This window comes from Bubalus kerabau, chromosome 11 (assembly GCF_029407905.1).
Source record: "Bubalus kerabau isolate K-KA32 ecotype Philippines breed swamp buffalo chromosome 11, PCC_UOA_SB_1v2, whole genome shotgun sequence".
Lineage (NCBI taxonomy): Eukaryota > Metazoa > Chordata > Mammalia > Artiodactyla > Bovidae > Bubalus > Bubalus kerabau.
In genome coordinates, this window is record NC_073634.1 from 109381842 (window position 1) to 109398460 (window position 16619).

Sequence of the window (16619 nt, forward strand, 5' to 3'; positions counted from 1 at the left end):
GGTGGCGAAGAAGCTGTGTCCTCTCCAGAGGTGGCAGCCCCTTGACTCTGTGCGCATTTACCTTATGGGGCTTCCCTGGTGGCTCAGCTGGTAAAGAGTCTGCCTGCAATGTGGGAGGCTTGGGTTCGATCCCTGGGTTGGGAAGATCCCGTGGAGAAGGAAATGGCCACCCACTCCCTGGCCTGGAGAGTTCTGGTTCGCAGAGTCGCCAGGACTGAGCGCCTTTCACTTTCACTTTGTGTTACTAAGCAATACGCTTGTGTTGTCTTATCTTTATTTACCAATTTTAGGGGTTATCTGCTGGCTCCCACTAAGGTTTCAGTTTTCTTGTACTCTCTCTGGTTTAGGTAATGCACAGTGTGGTTAAATCCGTGTCAGGATCTTCATCAGTCTGTTCAGGTCGTTACTGTGCCCTGCTGAGCTGGACGGTGGACCACACACAATTTGATTTCTTTCCTTATACAGACATTTTTATTTCCCTGGAATTAATAATCGCTTTATTTTTCATTTGCCTGATTCCCTTTGAATCTCAGAATAATGTTCCCGCACCTTTCATTCTGTTAAGTGCTCCTTAATTTAATTTTTTACCCCTCAGCCTTGTCGGCTCAGCAGCCCTTGCCACAGTGCTCCAGCCCAGAGCCTTGTTTCCAGGCCTGCACGCGGCCTCCCTGGGGCTCTGCCCGCCTCCTTGCCTCTGGCACTCCCTCACTTGTTTGGGGCGGTGAGCAGTCTGCAGGAGTTGCTGGGACCAAGACTTTGGGACTCACCTGTGTGAAAATGTTTTCATTCTGCCGCCACACTTAAAGAATCAGTTTGGCTGGGCTTGGCATCTCAGTATCGTATAGTCTTTGTTGTTGCTACTGAGAACTCTGTAGTTTGATTCTTTTTTTTGGCTGCTCTGTATGGCTTGTGGGATTTTAGTTCCCCAACCAGGAATTGAACCCAAGTCCTCCACAGTGAGAGCATGGAGTCCTAACTGCTGGACTGCCAGGGAACTCGCCAGCCTGATTATTAATCGTTCGTAAGCATATTCGCACATCAAACTTTTAGGATCCTTGCGTCCTTGATTTTCCTCACTTTCCTGAAATGCCTTATGTTGTAGTGTATTTTCATTCACCCTGCAGAGCACTCAGCAGGCCTGGGATCTGGGGACCGAGGTCCTTGAATTTACAGGAGTTTTTGTGTTATGTGTTTGAGATAGTTCTCTACCAGCTCTCTTTTTCCAGTTTCTTTGAATGTTGAATTTCCTGTACTTAATATTCTAATTTTTAAAATCTTTTCATCATATCTTGATCTTTTTGTTCTTTTTGAGAGTATTTTTGACAATTTTCCAATTTGTTAAAAAATTTTAACTTCTTTAATATTATCGTGTTCTTTACTGTTTTTTGTTCCTTTTTAAATGCCTCCTGTTCTTGTTTTATGTATACAACATCTTAATTTCAGTTTTTAAAAGTACAGTTAAAATTTTGAAAACTAAAAAAAATTTTGTTTCCTGCACGTTTTCTGTTTGCCATGCATCCCTCTTCGCTCTTACATGTTTTGGTTTCTTTCTTTCATGCTGGAAACCCTTCTCCCAGTGTCTGGTGCTCCTTGGCTGTTTATTCGTCCTTATGAATAAAATACTAAAAATGGAAAACTGAGTGTAGCGGGGGGCTTCTTTCCGTGTTGCTTTCACTGCAGGGTGATGACTAATGTTTTTTGTTGGCTCTTCTCCAAATGTTGCTGTCTGCTGGTTTAGTTTCCTTAGAGGGGAGCCTTTGGTCTGCCTGGTTGGATGGATGTTGGAGCCGGATTAAGGGGCAGGGAGCCTGACCCCTTGCTTTCCCTGAGGCGTCCACCGCTGCCTCTCCGTGTGCCGCTCACCCCGAGCGTGGTGCCTTCTGGTGCCCGTAGCTGTGCAGAAGTGCTTGTCTGAGTGTGCGGAGGGGCTGGGCCCGTGCTTGGAGCTTTGCGCCACATCCCTTCTCAGGCCCTTTGCACAGCTCTGCCGGTCAGCCTGCTCCTCGGCAGCGGCCCCGCACTTGGTCTCCCCTTCCTCTGCCCTGTGGAGTGATTCAGGTTCCTTTCGCCCCCGTCTTCCTAGCCATGTTTTGTGTAGTGGTTCCAAGTGTTTCCTAGGTGGGGTGCATGTTTCTCTTTCCTGTTCTTGTCTTGGATTGATCTTTGATAACAGAAGGAGTGGAGAGTCTGTTTTGCATCCAGCAATCAGAAATATTTACAGTAAATCTTGTGAAGTTTCACCCGTATTAACAGCTATCCTGTGGAAAGGGCCGCCCGTCTCAGATCTTCCTGTGCAGGTTGTGGTTCTGGATCGTCACAGAGGTGGGAAGGGCAGCACTTGCACCCCAGCCCTGAGGCCCAGGAGGACACCTGTGGGCAGCTGGCTGCTGGAGGCCCCGCCCGTGGTCAGTGCTGCACCAGGGCCAGAGCCCCGCTTCCTGCCTCTGCTAACTGGTTTGTATATTTGACCACATTTTAATTGAGTTCGTCTTTTAGAATGATTTAGCTTATGGGAACCATATTTTGGGCTCTCCTCTTCAGGAACTTTATGTTCTCTGCCATTCATTGGACTTTGCACGTGTGATGGATGCGGCTGTCTTGGCGAGCGGGTGGTCTGGGTCCAGTTGGCCTTGCTCCCAGCAGACCACACAGGGAGTGGCGAGTGGGGCCCGGCTGGTCAGGCTCCGCAGGTGTGCTGCAGAGGGCATCACTCCAGAGCTGCTCACTTGCTGTCCCACTTTACTTAACTTCTGGTATTTTCCTTTATTAAAACAGAGAAAACTCTTCAGCGGTTTTGGATTTTAAAGAAAAAAAATTGAAGTGGTTCTTTTGACTCTTCGAAGGTGGCGCTTCCTGTGTAAGTCACTTTGCCACTAACATAACTGTCAGTTGGTATTTTACTTTGGAACGGTCTTTGGACTGCTTTCTGCATCCCACGTTTAACAGCTTTGTAAGTTCCGATCAGGGTGTGTTTAAAGTGCCGTTTCCGAGGGGTCTGCAGGCAGTGTGGAGCCGGGAGGTGCTGGTCTAGATACTGTGTGAGAGGATATGCAAGCTTATGAGGTTGGCATCTGATTTCACAAAATTTAACAGTATAATAGAGCAAATACCAAGCAGGAAATGAGATGGAATCAGCTGAGAGTAAACAAGAGGAGGCCCGGCTGCCATGCCGCTCGCTGCAGGCGGACTCGTGTTGGGAAAAGCTCCTTGAGGAAGATGAGTCCGCTGAGGGTCCTAAGGAGGTAAGACCTGAAATGGAAGGGCAAAGTTCAGTTGTACCTTTCAGAAGGAAAAAAAATTAGGCATTTTAGCAAAGTTAGAAAAATACCACTGTAATGGCACAAAGCGAAGAGGAACTAAAGAACCTCTTGATGAGGGTGAAGGAGGAGAGTGAAAAAGCCGGCTTAAAAGTAAGCATTAAAAACACTAAGATCATGGCATCTGGCCCCATTGCTTCATGGCAAATAGAAGGGGAGAAGGTGGAAGCAGTGACAGATTCCCTCGTCTTGTGCTCAGAATCATTGCGGACGGTGACTGCAGTCGTGAAATCAGAAGACGACTGCTTCTTGAAAGCTTCAGGAAAGCTTTGACAAACCTAGACAGGGAGTTGAAAAGCAGAGACATTGCTCTGCCGACAAAGGTCGGTATAGTTAAGGCTGTGGCCTTCCCTGCGGTCATGCACGGTTGTGAGGGCTGGACTGTAGAGAAGGCAGCATGCCAAAGAATTGATGGCTTTGAACTGCGGTGCTGGAGAAGACTCCTGCAAGTTCCTTGGACAGCAAGGAGATCAAACCAGTCAGTCTTAAGGGAAATCAACCCTGAATGCTCGTTGAAAGGACTGATGCTGAAGCTGAAGCTCCAGTATTTTGGTCATCTGATGCAAACGGCCGTCCCATTGGAAAAGTCCCCGATGCTGGGAAAGACTGAGGGCAGAAGGAAAAGAGGGTGTCAGAGGATGAGACGGCTGGATGACACCACTGATGCAATGGACATGAACTTGGGCAAACTTCAGGAGATGGTGAAGGACAGGGAGGCCTGGCGTGCTGCAGTCCCTGGGGTCGCAGAGAGTCTGACATGACTGGGCGACTCAGCAGCAACAGCAGCTGCGAGAAAAGTTGACCCTAGAGACACGAGAATGCCAGATCCTTGCCGTCTACGTGTTTCTGACCCGAGTGTGCAAGCCTGTGCCTCCACCGGTGGTAAGCAGGGAGCGTGTGCCGTGTGCATGTTTCTTCCACAGGTCATCAGGGAGCGTGTGCCGTGTGCACTTTTCTTCCACAGGTCATCAGGGAGCGTGTGCCGTGTGCACTTTTCTTCCACAGGTCATCTCGTGGGCTTGTGTCTTTTAACGTTTTCAGTGGCCAGATGGTGTTTGCTTTATAGACGTCCCAGCTTCCTTGGTTATGAGCTGGGTGGATCTGTAGCCTTTGTACACGGGTGGTCAGGAGGGGCGAGCGGCACGAGCTGAAGCCAGGCAGGCGGGGGCTGGGTCACTGAGGGCCTTGTCACTGGTGACATGTTGGTGGTCTCCTGAGTGCTGTAGACATCAGCGGGCATTGTTTTAGGAATTCACATGTTAAAAAGACCACCCTGGCTGCTGTGTGAAGGGTGGCTGGGTGAAAGCTGGAGGGGAGCAGGGGACCAGTGAGCACGCTTGGCCCCGTGGTGGGTGGAGTCCAGGCACATGTGTTTGAGTTTGTTTTGAGTAGATGAGTTAGTTTCATGGTTCAGATTCTAGAAGTATGGAGTGAGGCATCCCCCTCTCTTGTCCCCCAGGCACTCGGTTCTTCTCTTGGCAGGCTACCAGCATTGTAATTACTGTGTATGCAGACATATGCACACGTAGATACGTTAGAACTTCTATTGTGGACCTTCTTCCGACCTACTCAGATGTAGACATGGTGGTCAGACACACCCCATGTTCCTGTCCCCCGAGTCAGCCGTTGTCTCCTCATGAGCACCCCCGAGTCCATCCTTAAGTATTTTTAAGCGGTTCTTAGATATATTTCATATGTAAATATTTCAGTTAGAGTAAGTATTTCTTTCAGTCAGTAAATATTCAGTCACTGTTCAGATTTCTTATTTCAAGTTAGGAACAAAATATCGTCTCTTCTTTGCCCTTGATAGGCATCTGTTAATTCTCAGTACATTGATTTCCATGTCGCTGTTTTTCTCTTGCAGTTGAGTTTTGGAGACATTGGTCTATCTGTCCCAAAGTTCCCCACAGTTACTCTTGCTGGCCCCTCCCTTGAGACGCTGCGCACCACGCCCCTTTGTGCTCTGCTCCCCGCCACCGACGCCTGGGGTCTGCAGCTGCAGCCTTCCCGAGTGACAGCCGCTTGCCACGGGCAGCTCCTCAGCGGGTGAGACGGGGGCTGTGCCGGGAGCCCGCTGCAGGTGGAGTGCGTGCTGGATTCCCAAAGCTCGGTGCAGGGGAGAGGGGAGCATCACATGAATGCTTTAAGCTCGTTGTCTGCATGTTGAAGTACTTACTTTGGGTATGTTAGGTTAAATAACATTTATTACAAATTATTTGTGTTTCTCTTTCCTTTGTTTCTCTGGCCATGGTGTGGCATGTGGGATTTAGTTCCCTGAGCAGGGATCGAACCAGCCCTGTGTATTAAGAGTGTAGAGTCTTAGCCGCTGGACCACCACGGAAGTCCTGCAGGTTTGTTTTTTTAAAAAATTAAGCAAAAATACGTTATTACTGGTGTTAAGGTTTCTATCAGACATAGTAGCTCTTGCTTGGTGGTGATAGCAGTCATTGATGTTCATTACTGAGAGTCGTTAGGTCATTAGGTTACAGAATGGCAGGCTGTACAGGGGAAGACTGTTCAGTGACTGTCAAGTACGCTCATATGGGCAAGGAGGTGTAGGTTCTTGACACTGTTTGGACTGACACCCTGGAGCCTCTTGGTAAGTGCTTGCCTAAGAAGGACCAGAGAGTTCTCTGTGCTGTAATTTGACAGTTGTCTGCCAAGCAGGCTGCTGAGTGATTTCTCTCCTTGGAGCACAGGTCCTCTCTGCCTGTCAGACTCCAAGGCTGGCGTTCGGACCTAGAGCCGTGGTCGCTTCCTCATCCTTTCTGTTGGCTTGTGCTTCGTGAACTCCTGGAATACCACAGTGAAACAGAATGCCCGTTGTCGTGTGGCCCACTGAATGCTCAGGAGTTCCCCCACCTCTGGCTCAGCCTGCGCTTCTGTTTTCCTCCTCGTGGAAATGGTCTGCTCACATCTGTCGGCACGATTCCCTACTATCTGTCACTATCTGTATCAGATTCAGTAGCAATAAGACATTTAACCAAAGCGTGAAGACTTTTTTTGGAGATGGTATTAATGTATGACATACGTACAGAAACACGCACACTTTATGTGTCTAATGTCATGCATGTCCCTAGACCTTGATCAAGCAGGGACATTACCAGAACCGTAGAAGCCCCCTTGGCCCCTGGCAGGCTGCCCTGTCTTTGCCCAGAGGTCACCGTTGCCCCGACTCCTGACATCCTGCTTGTTTTTCCTGATTCCGAGCTTGACGTGAAGGGCGCTGTGCAGGGTGTGCTCGTGTCTGCCTTCTAGGCTTCGTCTGCCTGTGGAGGCCTGGGGTCGCCTGCTTCCCCATCACTCTGTAGTATTCCCGTGTCTTCAGTCATGGGCCTTCTCCTTTGAGCTGTCTGCAGCCTGGGGTCTTGAGCTGAGGTGGTGTGGACATCTTTTGGTGAGCACTGGTGCACGTTTCTGTGGGGTGTGGCCGGGAGTGGGGGTGTCGAGTCATGGACGCACCCAAGGACAGGTGTGCGGAAGCGCAGCGGCCGGCCCTGTGGACACTTGGTGGTGGTTGTCTTTTTGCCATTCTGGTAGGTGTGCAGTGTGTCCAGTTGTGGTTTAATTTGCATTTCCCTGATGACTGTTGATGTGAAGCATTAGTATGCTTTTTAAAAAAAAATATTCATTTGTTTTATTTCCGGTTGTGCTGGGTCTTTGTTGCTGTGTGTGGGCGCTCTCTCTGGCTGTGGTGACGGCGGCTGGTTGCGTAGCCTCTCTGTTGAGAAGCACGGGCTCTGGGGTGTGCCGGCTTCAATGGCGCGGTGCACAGGCTTCGTTTCCCCTCAGCACGTGGAACCTTCCTGGACCAGCGATTGAACCCGCGTCCCCTCATTTGGCAGGCAGTTTCTTAGCCACTGTACCACCAGCGTGGTCCTAGTCCCCGTATGCTTTTAATTATGTTTAGACACTTTTGGAACGTGCCTATGTAAGTTTTTTTCTGCTGGGGGCGTAGTTTATTCCTTCATGTGGTGAATGGCATTCCACAGCAGGGCTGTACTGAGCTGTGCTCCCGCGTTGATCCGTTGCTCCCGCTCTGGCTTGGCGCCCAGCGCCGCGGCAGCCATGGCGAGTGTGTGTGCTGCGTGTGCTCCTCCTCGCGGGGGTCTCTCAGGGGGTGGACTTGCTGGGCGCAGGGTCGCTCCGGTTGGGAACCGCTCGCCTGTGTTACCAGGCAGCTCTCGCGTCGGCCATTCCTGTCAGCGGAGTGTGAGACGCGCTGCTGCTCCACGTGCTCGCAGACACTTGTTGTTAACTGGTCACGGCCGCTCTCTTGGATTTGGTGGGGTGTCTCACGCGGCTGCTGGTTTGAGTTTCCCCGTTTGTGTTATCTTCCTTACAGAAATGTCTGCAGAAATCCTTTGCCCGTTTCAATTAGATTGTTTCTGTGATGAGTGGTAAACATTTTCTATATGTTGAAGAATATGGATACAAATCCCTTATTGATAAATGATTACGAAACATTTCCCTCCATCTCGTAGGCATGTTTTCAGGTTCTTGTTAGTGTTCTTTTTGAAGTGTGTGCTTTGGGCTGCGCTGGGCTTTGCTGCAGCTCACGGGCTCTCCCTGGTGTCGTGAGCGGGGCTGCTCTGCGGCGCGAGGGCTCGCCATCACAGGGGCTTCTGCTGTTGCGGAGCACAGGCGGTGGGCACGTGCGCGCAGTAGTGTGACTCCGCGGTTTAGTTCCCCTTGGCATATGGAATCTTCGAGGACCAGGGACCAAACCCATGTGTTCTGCATTGGCAGGCGGACTCCTAATACTGGATCACCAGGGAAGTCCCTTGATAGGGTTCTTTGAAGCGCAAATGTTTTTGATTTTGACAAAGATCACTTGGTCTGTTTTCTTCCTATGTTGTTTCTCTTTTTAGTGTCATATCTAAGAGTCCGTTGCCAGATCCATTGTTAAGAAGTTAGCACTGTGTTTTCCTCTGAGTTCTATATTACAGTTTTAACTCTTATATTTTGGTCTGGGATCCATTTTGACTTATATTTTGTGTATGGTGTGAGGTAGCGTGTCCAACCTTATTCTTTGCTAGTGAGATGCAATTATCCTAGAACCATTGGCTGAAATCCTCCCCTCAGGGTTGTTTGGACACCTTTGCCATAAATTGATGGACCACAGACGTTGGGACTCACTTCTGGACTCTGAGTTGTTGTACGTTGGTTTATTTGTCAGTACTACACCGTCTTGAAGACTGTACCTTGGAAGTGTGGGTCCACCAGCCTTGTTTTTGCTCCTCTGGGTCCCTTGCAATTCCATGGCAGTTTTAAAGATGGGGAAACAGTGGAAACAGTGTCAGACTTTATTTTTGGGGGCTCCAAAATCAACTGCAGATGGTGATTGCAGCCATGAAATTTAAAGACGCTTACTCCTTGGAAGGAAAGTTATGACCAACCTAAATAGCATATTCAAAACCAGAGACATTACTTTGCCCACAAAGATCCGTCTAGTCAAGGCTATGGTTTTTCCAGTGGTCATGTATGGATGTGAGAGTTGGACTGGGAAGAAAGCTGAGGGCCGAAGAATTGATGCTTTTGAACTGTGGTGTTGGAGAAGACTCTTGAGAGTCCCTTGGACTGCAAGGAGATCTAACCAGTCCATTCTAAAGGAGATCAGCCCTGGGTACTCTTTGGAAGGAATGTGACTTCCAGTTTCATCTAAAGCTGAAACTCCAGTACTTTGGCCACCTCATGCGAAGAGTTGACTCATTGGAAAAGACTCTGATGCTGGGAGGGATTGGGGGCAGGAGGAGAAGGGGACGACAGAGGATGAGATGGCTGGATGGCATCACGGACTCGATGGACGTGAGTCTGAGTGAACTCCGGGAGTTGGTGATGGACAGGGAGGCCTGGCGTGCTGCGATTCATGGGGTCGTAAAGAGTGGGACACGACTGAGCAACTGAACTGAACTGAACTGTCCACAGATGCAGAAAGCCTTGCGTGATTTTTGTAGGGACTGTCTTGGTCTTGTGGTTCACGTTAGGGAGTCTTACCGTTGTGGTGATACTTAGTCTAATAGTCCAGGAGCGCAGGGTGTCTTTCCATCTGTTTAGTCTTTATCTTCTTTCAGTCTTTTTATTCCCCCTCAGTCAGGTTAGCGTAATTTATGTCAGTTTTGTTATCGCTTCAAAGAATCAGCTTTTGGTTTTGATGACAGTCTCTGATTTTCTTCTCTCGTTTTGTCTGGGGGGAGGTGGGCGGTTGCTTGCAGCATGTGGGATCCTAGCTCTCCGGCCAGGGACCGAAGCCGTGTCCCGAACACGGAAAGCTCGGGGTTCCGACCAGTGGACCGCCAGGGAACCCAGTCGGTTTTGCTCGTCTCTGTTTTTAAATTTACACTCTAACCTTTGTTACTTCTTCTGCTTCTTTGGGGTTTAGTTTGCACTTGGTGGAATTGTTTTTGGGTGTGTAACGTGTGCGGTGTAGGGGTCAGGACCCCTTACCCCCTGTGTGGCTGTGCACGGGAACAGCATCATTTACTGGAAAGACTGCCCTGTGCTCCTTGTAGTCCAGGGTCGCTTTGGCAGAAATGAGGAGAAGCACAGCTGTGCGGCTCTCGAAGACTCTCCCATAGTAACTCCTTCCTGCCTCACTTCTTCAGGGTTGAAGGTGTGTCCCCACAATGTAGTGGGCAGAGGCAGGGACGGTGGATGGGCACCGCACGGCCCGACCTGCATGCTGTTGTGGGTGTTCGTCCAGAAGTGAGACCCCGTGTCGTGTGGGGATGGTGGGCTGTTTGCCAGGCGGCCGGTGGCCACCCCAGCGGCACGCTGACCGCTGGCGCTCGGCACAGCCCCTGCCGTCCGCTCCCCGCCACGTGGGACAGCCCCCTCCTTGGGGTTTGTGGTGACTGCACGTGCCAGGTACTTGGCTCAGAGCAGGTGTGTGGACGCTCACACGCCCTCCTCTGGGCTCCTCTCCACACACAGTGCTTGCTCTCCTGCAGCGTGCAGGGCCCCGTGCTTGGGTTGAGGGCTGTTCTGGAGAAGAGACGGCTGTGGGAGAAGCACCCTGGCCTTAGGGGCCCGTAGGAGGGGGTGGGGCTGTGGTGAGGCCGTGGGATGTGGGCATTTTTGCAGGGGCCGTCTGCTCGGTGGGCCCAGGGCGCGGTGGGGCGGCTGCATCGCAGATGCCAGCAGCAGTGGAGTTGCAGTTTTCTGGACGTGAGTCTTCTGTGACCAGGTGGGGCCTGCCGTCGGGCCTGCAAGGCTCTACTTGGTCACGCGAATGCACTTTGACCTTTACAAAAGGTTTTAGTTGGGCCGGAGCAGGGCACACGTTTTGGCACTGTCTAGCATTGCTTTTCTAGTGTGCATTAGAAATTCAGCCTCTACTGAGGAGCTCCGTGGGGTTTTCCACTCCGTCCCAGCGGCTCCTCCATCAGATGGGGCCACTGTCCCACCTTCTCCACTTCACAGAGGAGTCTTGTCTGTGTTGCTTGCCAGATGCTGTGGAGTTTGGTCAAAGGTCAGTAAATGGTGAGACCTCTTTGAAGGTCGGAGAAGCAGTTAAATCCAGGCTTCCTACTCACACGCTGTCCTAGCTGTGTGGGACGGAGGGGGCACAGTCCGTGCCGCGTATGCGCGTGTGCCGCTGCACGCGGGGCGAGGGCCTGCATGCGCGGCAGCACCCGACCTTGCTGCTCCGTGTCTGTCTCCTCGTGTCTGGCTCTGTCTTGGCCGCCAGCCGTGAGCTGTCTGGGCCTCATGCAGAGCGCTCCCGGTACTTGGTGCCGTCAGACACAGGCTTCTCCTTTATCCATATCTGTTATGTTTCTGGTTCTCTTGTTTCAGATCGTGTACTTTTGCCCTGTAACATCTGTGTGGAGGAAATGGGTGGCTCTCGGCTCCTTGTCTCCCTCCTTTCTGGGGCGGAGAAGCTTCTGCGGAGCACCCACCGTGAGAAGCTGGCCTGAGTCTCCGCTCGAGGGGCCAGCTGGCGGTGGACGCGGCTGTGACTGCAGTCACGGTGCCTCCGGCCTGAGCTTGGCCTTGGCTTTGTGGGGAGGCGGGACGGCAGTACCCAGGGCCCTTGCGGCGGCCTGGGCAGAGCCCCCCGTGTGAGGGTGCGGTCCACCCCGTGGCCCTCCGCTCTCCTGTCCCGTGGGGACCACCTCCCCGTCTCGGGTCCGACCTCCCCTCTAGGTGTGTGTCTGTTTCTTTAGGTTTTCTCTGTCATCACTCGTGTTGAACTGAGGTTTAGGGCGGCCTCCCCTCCTGGTTCAGAGCCCTGGCTTGGTGTGGCGCTCCCCGAGGGTGCCGGCACCCGAGGGTGGAGCGGCACGGTGGGTGTTTCAGAGGGTCAGGGGGCAGGGGTCACGTGTGCCCTCTGTCCGGGGGTGCTGGACTCCGCGGTGAGCAAGGACTTTGCTGGGAGGTGTTGTTAGGACAGGACCTGAAAGAATCCGTGTTTGCCGGGAAGAGAGCCAGGGGTCTGAGAGCCTTCAGGGCTAAACCAGGACTGCGTCCAGCCCCCGGTGGGGAGGCTCCCTGTCCCTGAAGTGTGGTCGAGGCTGGGCTTCTGAGGGTCTCATGAGGTCCCTGTGCTCTGGAGCCGGGGACTCAGCAGGACGGCGGGGTGAGGGGAGAACATGCCTGACCTCTCCCACTGCCCAAGGGAAGGCAGGGGCCCTTCCGTCTGCCCCAAGGCTTCAGGGACTGGTCAGCAGAAGGGAGGTCGCATGAAGGCAGGCTGGGCATTGTGGACCAGGTCTGCCTACCTGCCTCATGTCTTAGGATGGACTCTGAGGCCGTGGAACACTGCCCGTCCGGTGTGTGAGCACACCGTGGGCCTCACGGGGCAGAAGCTCTGCTGGCGGCCTTGATGCTCTAAGGGCGGCCTTGTCCTGGTTTGTGCTAACTTACGGGCAACCAATCAGTGAGCGCAGACTCTTGGGTGCTCCAGTGGAGGTAGAACTTCTTGGCGTGGATTTTAAGATCAAGATCAGAACTTCTAGATCCTGACATTCAGGAACGACTGTGAAGTGTTTGCCAACGTGTTGAGGGAGTCAGCAAACGAACTGCTCCCGTGGGTTTGTGCGTTCTGCCCTGGAGCGCTGCTGGCCTGCTCTTGCTTCGTGCTCTTTGCCACATCCAGGCGGTGAACACTTTGCAGGCGGTGCTACCATCTGTTCGCTCCAGTGTGGACGGCACGTGAGGAGCTTAGCACTTTTGGGCAGCGGGCCCTTCCCTGTAGCGGCCGATTTGAGCTCCGGACGGGGCTCATGTTCACCGTCCTGAAGGCCTTCGGCAGCAGGATGTTCTCTGGAGGGGCCTTGGGGCACAGAGACCGGTGGAGTACGGGGGGCCTGGGGCGGGCCGGGGTGGGGGGCGCGGTGCAGCCGGGAGACGCTGGAGGCGGCTGGTGAGCGGTGGGGCTCAGGCGAGGGTGGGAACAGCTGAGGTGCTAAGAATAGGCCCGACTGTGCGTCTGAAAGAAGAGCAAGAAGGGAGGCGTGGAGGAAGCGAGCACCCACGGGAGCACAGTTGTCCTTTCTTGAGATGGGAGGGCCAGGTGCCTGGTGGACTTTGAGAGGGGAAGGTCGGGCAGGGGACGGTGGTCCACAGAGTCCAGGAGAGAGGCCGGCCTGCTGCGGAGGCGGCTGCGGGGCCGGGAAGCCAGGGCGGGGCTGAGTGGTGCGGAAGCCGGGGCAGCCGGGTTAGGGGCGGCCGCGGGGGTGATGGACGCCCAGAGTGGGCGTGGCCCCGGGGGTGCGCTCGGTGCCGAGCGAGGCGCGGCTGGAGTGCTGCCTGCGCGCGGCAGGTGCTGCCACCCGCCCTGGATGTTCGGGGCTCCCTCACGTGACTGCGGATGCTGGAGCCTCTTCTGCCCATGTGGGAAGGTGCTGTTCAGGGCATCCCAAGGTCAAGAAGAAATTGCAGAGGGTACTTTGGAGATGCCAGCGGGAAGAATCACCCTCCACCCTGGTCCTGGAACACACAGAGAAGCTGAGTCACCAGGATGAAACCGGATCTGTGCCGCGGTGGAGCTCAGAGAGCTGCTGCGGGTGGGGAGGGAGTCCTGCTGACCCTGGCGTCAGCCCCCACCGGGGGACAGGGTGCTCTGCCCTCTGGTTTTGAGAATCCAGCAAGACGTTGTGTGGGAATAGAGGGATGAATTGGGAGCAGCTGGGCAGTTACGAGTGTGTATGGTGTTAGACACTTGTGTAAATGCCCTGTGGAAGTTTCTTCCTCATCCTGGCACAGCCCAGCACGGTGCATGGGCAGTCGAGGTGGCTGGTCCACGATCAGAAGCCCAGAGGGATTCTTGTCCTTGTCCCAAGGGCGGTGGCGAGCTTCGGGAGGGGGTGGCGTGGTCAGGTGTGCGTGCTGGGAAGGTCTCCCGGCCGCTGTGTGCAGAGGGGCTTGTGGAGTGGCCGCGGCGGTGGGGGTGGCAGTCCTGGGGAGACGGGGAGGCCCTTCCCTGTGAGAGCTGATTCCATGGGCGCTGAGGCGGCTGAGGATGGTTCCTGGGCCCCAGGCCTGAGCTGGACGCTGGCTTCCGCTTGAGCTCCAGACTGGAGGGTGGTGCCAGTCATTAAAACAGGCACAGACAGGGCTGAGGTCAGCTCCAGACACAATTCCTTTCAGAGGTTGGAAAGATTGGATAGTAAATATTTTAGGCTTTGGGCACCATGAAGCAAAATCAAAGATAATTTCGAAATTTTTTATTGACAAAAGTCAAAATACGATATTGGTGATTGACTGCTCTTTTCTGCCTTCCTGGTGATACAGGTGTACCACCCAGAACAGTGACTGTTTTGGATGGATGTTTTACTTGCTTGGGTTTGGAGTTGGTCCCTTGTCATCAGGATCTGTTGGAAATGCTCATCTGCTGATGCTGAACTTGAGCAAAGATCAGTTTTCTGTTCCCATCTTTGAAAATGTCTCTATGCTGATAGGTTTTGCCAAATGCCATAATCAGTCCAGAAGCACGACTTGTTGAACTTAGGGTGTTATTCGTGCACCACCCACTGCACGTTTGTAAAGTGTGCTGTTTAGTACTTTCCCCTGCCTTTTGCAGCTATCACGACTAATTCCAGAACATTTCTGTCACCCTGAAGAGAAACTCTGTGCCCATTAGCTGCCGGTCCCTGCTCCCTCCCCACAGTCCCTGGCACCCTGCTCCCCTTTCTGTCCTTGTGGATTTGCGTGTTCTGGGTGGGATCGTACGTGCTTGTGTTTAGTGTCTCAGTCGTGTCCGACTCTTTGCAACCCCATGGACTGTAGCCTGCCAGGGTCCTCTGTCCCTGGGAATTCTCGAGGCAAGAACGCGGGAGTGGGTTGCCATGCCTTCCTCTAGGGGATCTTCCCCACCCAGGGATCAAACCCAGGTCTCCCAATTGCAGGTGAGTTTTTACTGTCTGGGCTGTCAGGGAAGCCCACGAATACTGGAGTGGGTAGCCTGTCCCTTTTCCAGGGGATCTTGCCGACCCAGGAATTGAACTGGGGTCACCTACATTGCAGGCAGATTCTTTACTGGCTGAGCTACCAGGGAATTTATAGATGGACTCATACATAATGCCTTCTGTGATTGTCTTGCCTCGTTTGGCACAGGGGCGTCCATGTTGCAGGCCGTGTGGGCACCGGGTGCCGTCTTGATGGCCCAGGAAGGGTGTGTTGTGTGGATGTGGCACGTTTGTTTCTCTTCTTCAGCAGGTGGACTTTGGGCTTGATTCCACTTTTTGGCTGCTGGGCGTATCTGAGCATACTTTTCTGTGCAGAGGCCTCTTCATTCCGTTCTCCTGGGCGTGTGCCGCGGGCTGGAGTGGCTGGGTCAGATGGTAACTCGGCGTTCACCTGTTTGACTGCAAGTCTTGCGTTCCCACCCGTGGTGGGTGGGTCCAGATTTTCCACATCCTTGCCTTCACATCCTGCGCCCATGTTTAATTTGGTTATCTCTTACTTACTGAGTTGTAAGAGATTTTCTGTGTTCTGACCCAGGTCTCTTACTAGGTAATAATGATTTGCAAAAAAAATTTTTCCATTCTGTGGTTGTCTTTCATTTTCTGATTTTTTTTTTTTTTTTTTTTGGTGTCTTTGGAAGCACAAAAGTTTTTAATTTTGACAAGTCCAGTTAAAATTTTTTTTTCCTTTGGTTGCTTGAACTTTTGGTGCCATATTATTGCGTAATCTATGTCATGCAGTTTGTTTCCTTCTGAGGGTTTTATAACATTTAGGTCTTTACTCTGAGGTGCTTTTGGTATTTGCTATGAGGCAGGAGCACAACTTGATTCTTCTGTGCTCTTGGTTCTCCAGGTGGTCTGCCGCTGTTTACTGATGACTCTTCTTTCCGCATTGAATTGTGAAGACATCCTTGTTGACAATCAGTTGACCACAAATGTGAGGGCTCATTTCTGGATTCTCAGATCTAGTTTGTATAGCTGTGTGTCTGTCCCGCTGCTGGTCCCACGCGGTCTTGGCTTCTGTACTCGTGTCATAAGTGAAACAAATGGGGAGGCGTGAGTCCTCTGACCTAGTTCTTCTTTTTCAAGATATTTTCAGGCTTATCCAGACTCCTGCTTCCTTATGAATTTTAGGAGCAGGTTGATACCTGCAGAAGAGCCTTCTGGGACTGTGATCAGGATTGTGTTGACTGTAGATCAGTTTGGGGTGTGTCCATCTGAAGTCTTCCAGTCCATGAATTCGGGTGATGTTTCCATTTGCTAAGTCTCTAAATTTCTTTTTTATAAGGAAATAATTTTACTCATTGCCTTGTTTTGGCTGTGCTGGGCCTCCGTTGTGGCCGTGGCCTTTCTCTAGTCGTGGCAGCGGCGCTGCCCTGGATTTGGCGCGCGGACTCCTTGGTGTGGAGCATGGGCTCAGACCTCGGGCTCAGAGGTTGTGGCGCGCGGGCTTCGCTGCTCTGAGGCTTGTGGGGTCTTCGGGACCGGGGAGGGGGCTTGCACCCTGTCGTCGGCAGTGGATTCTTACCCACTGGGCCACAGGGGAGCTCTCCCGCTTTCCTGCTTGACTTTAGTATTTGAGTCTTCTCGCTTTCTTGATCAGTCTAGTCAGAGGTTTGAGTTAAGTTGAAGTTGCAAGGAAGTAACTTTTGATTTTATTGATTGCTGGTTGTTTTTCTGTTCCCTATTGTATTTTCACTCCGGTCTTTATTCCCTTCCTTTTGCTTGCTTTGGGATTTGTTTTCTTTTTTCTGGTTTCTTAAGGTGGAAGCTTAGGATCTTGGCATGAGTTCTTTTCTGATACAGGGGTTTAAACTGTATCATTTCCCTCAGAGTTTTCTTTCCTGTGTTACTGGGTTGACTTACGTTTCCTCAAAAGGTATGTTGAAGTCCT

General features: G+C 52.3%; 1 protein-coding gene across 11 annotated transcripts in view; it reads left to right on the plus strand.

Moving 5' to 3' along the window:
• The window catches only part of EHMT1 (euchromatic histone lysine methyltransferase 1), a 111989-nt gene that overhangs the window by 2312 nt on the left and 93058 nt on the right, over positions 1 to 16619 (plus strand). The window contains exon 1 of one of the 11 annotated variants that reach the window (XM_055541714.1): positions 5647 to 5668. The exons of the other annotated variants lie outside the window; for them this stretch is intronic. The gene's annotated coding sequence lies outside the window, so the exon portion shown is untranslated. Of the gene's footprint in view, positions 1 to 5646; positions 5669 to 16619 lie in introns of those variants that run through there. 11 annotated transcript variants of the gene reach the window in all.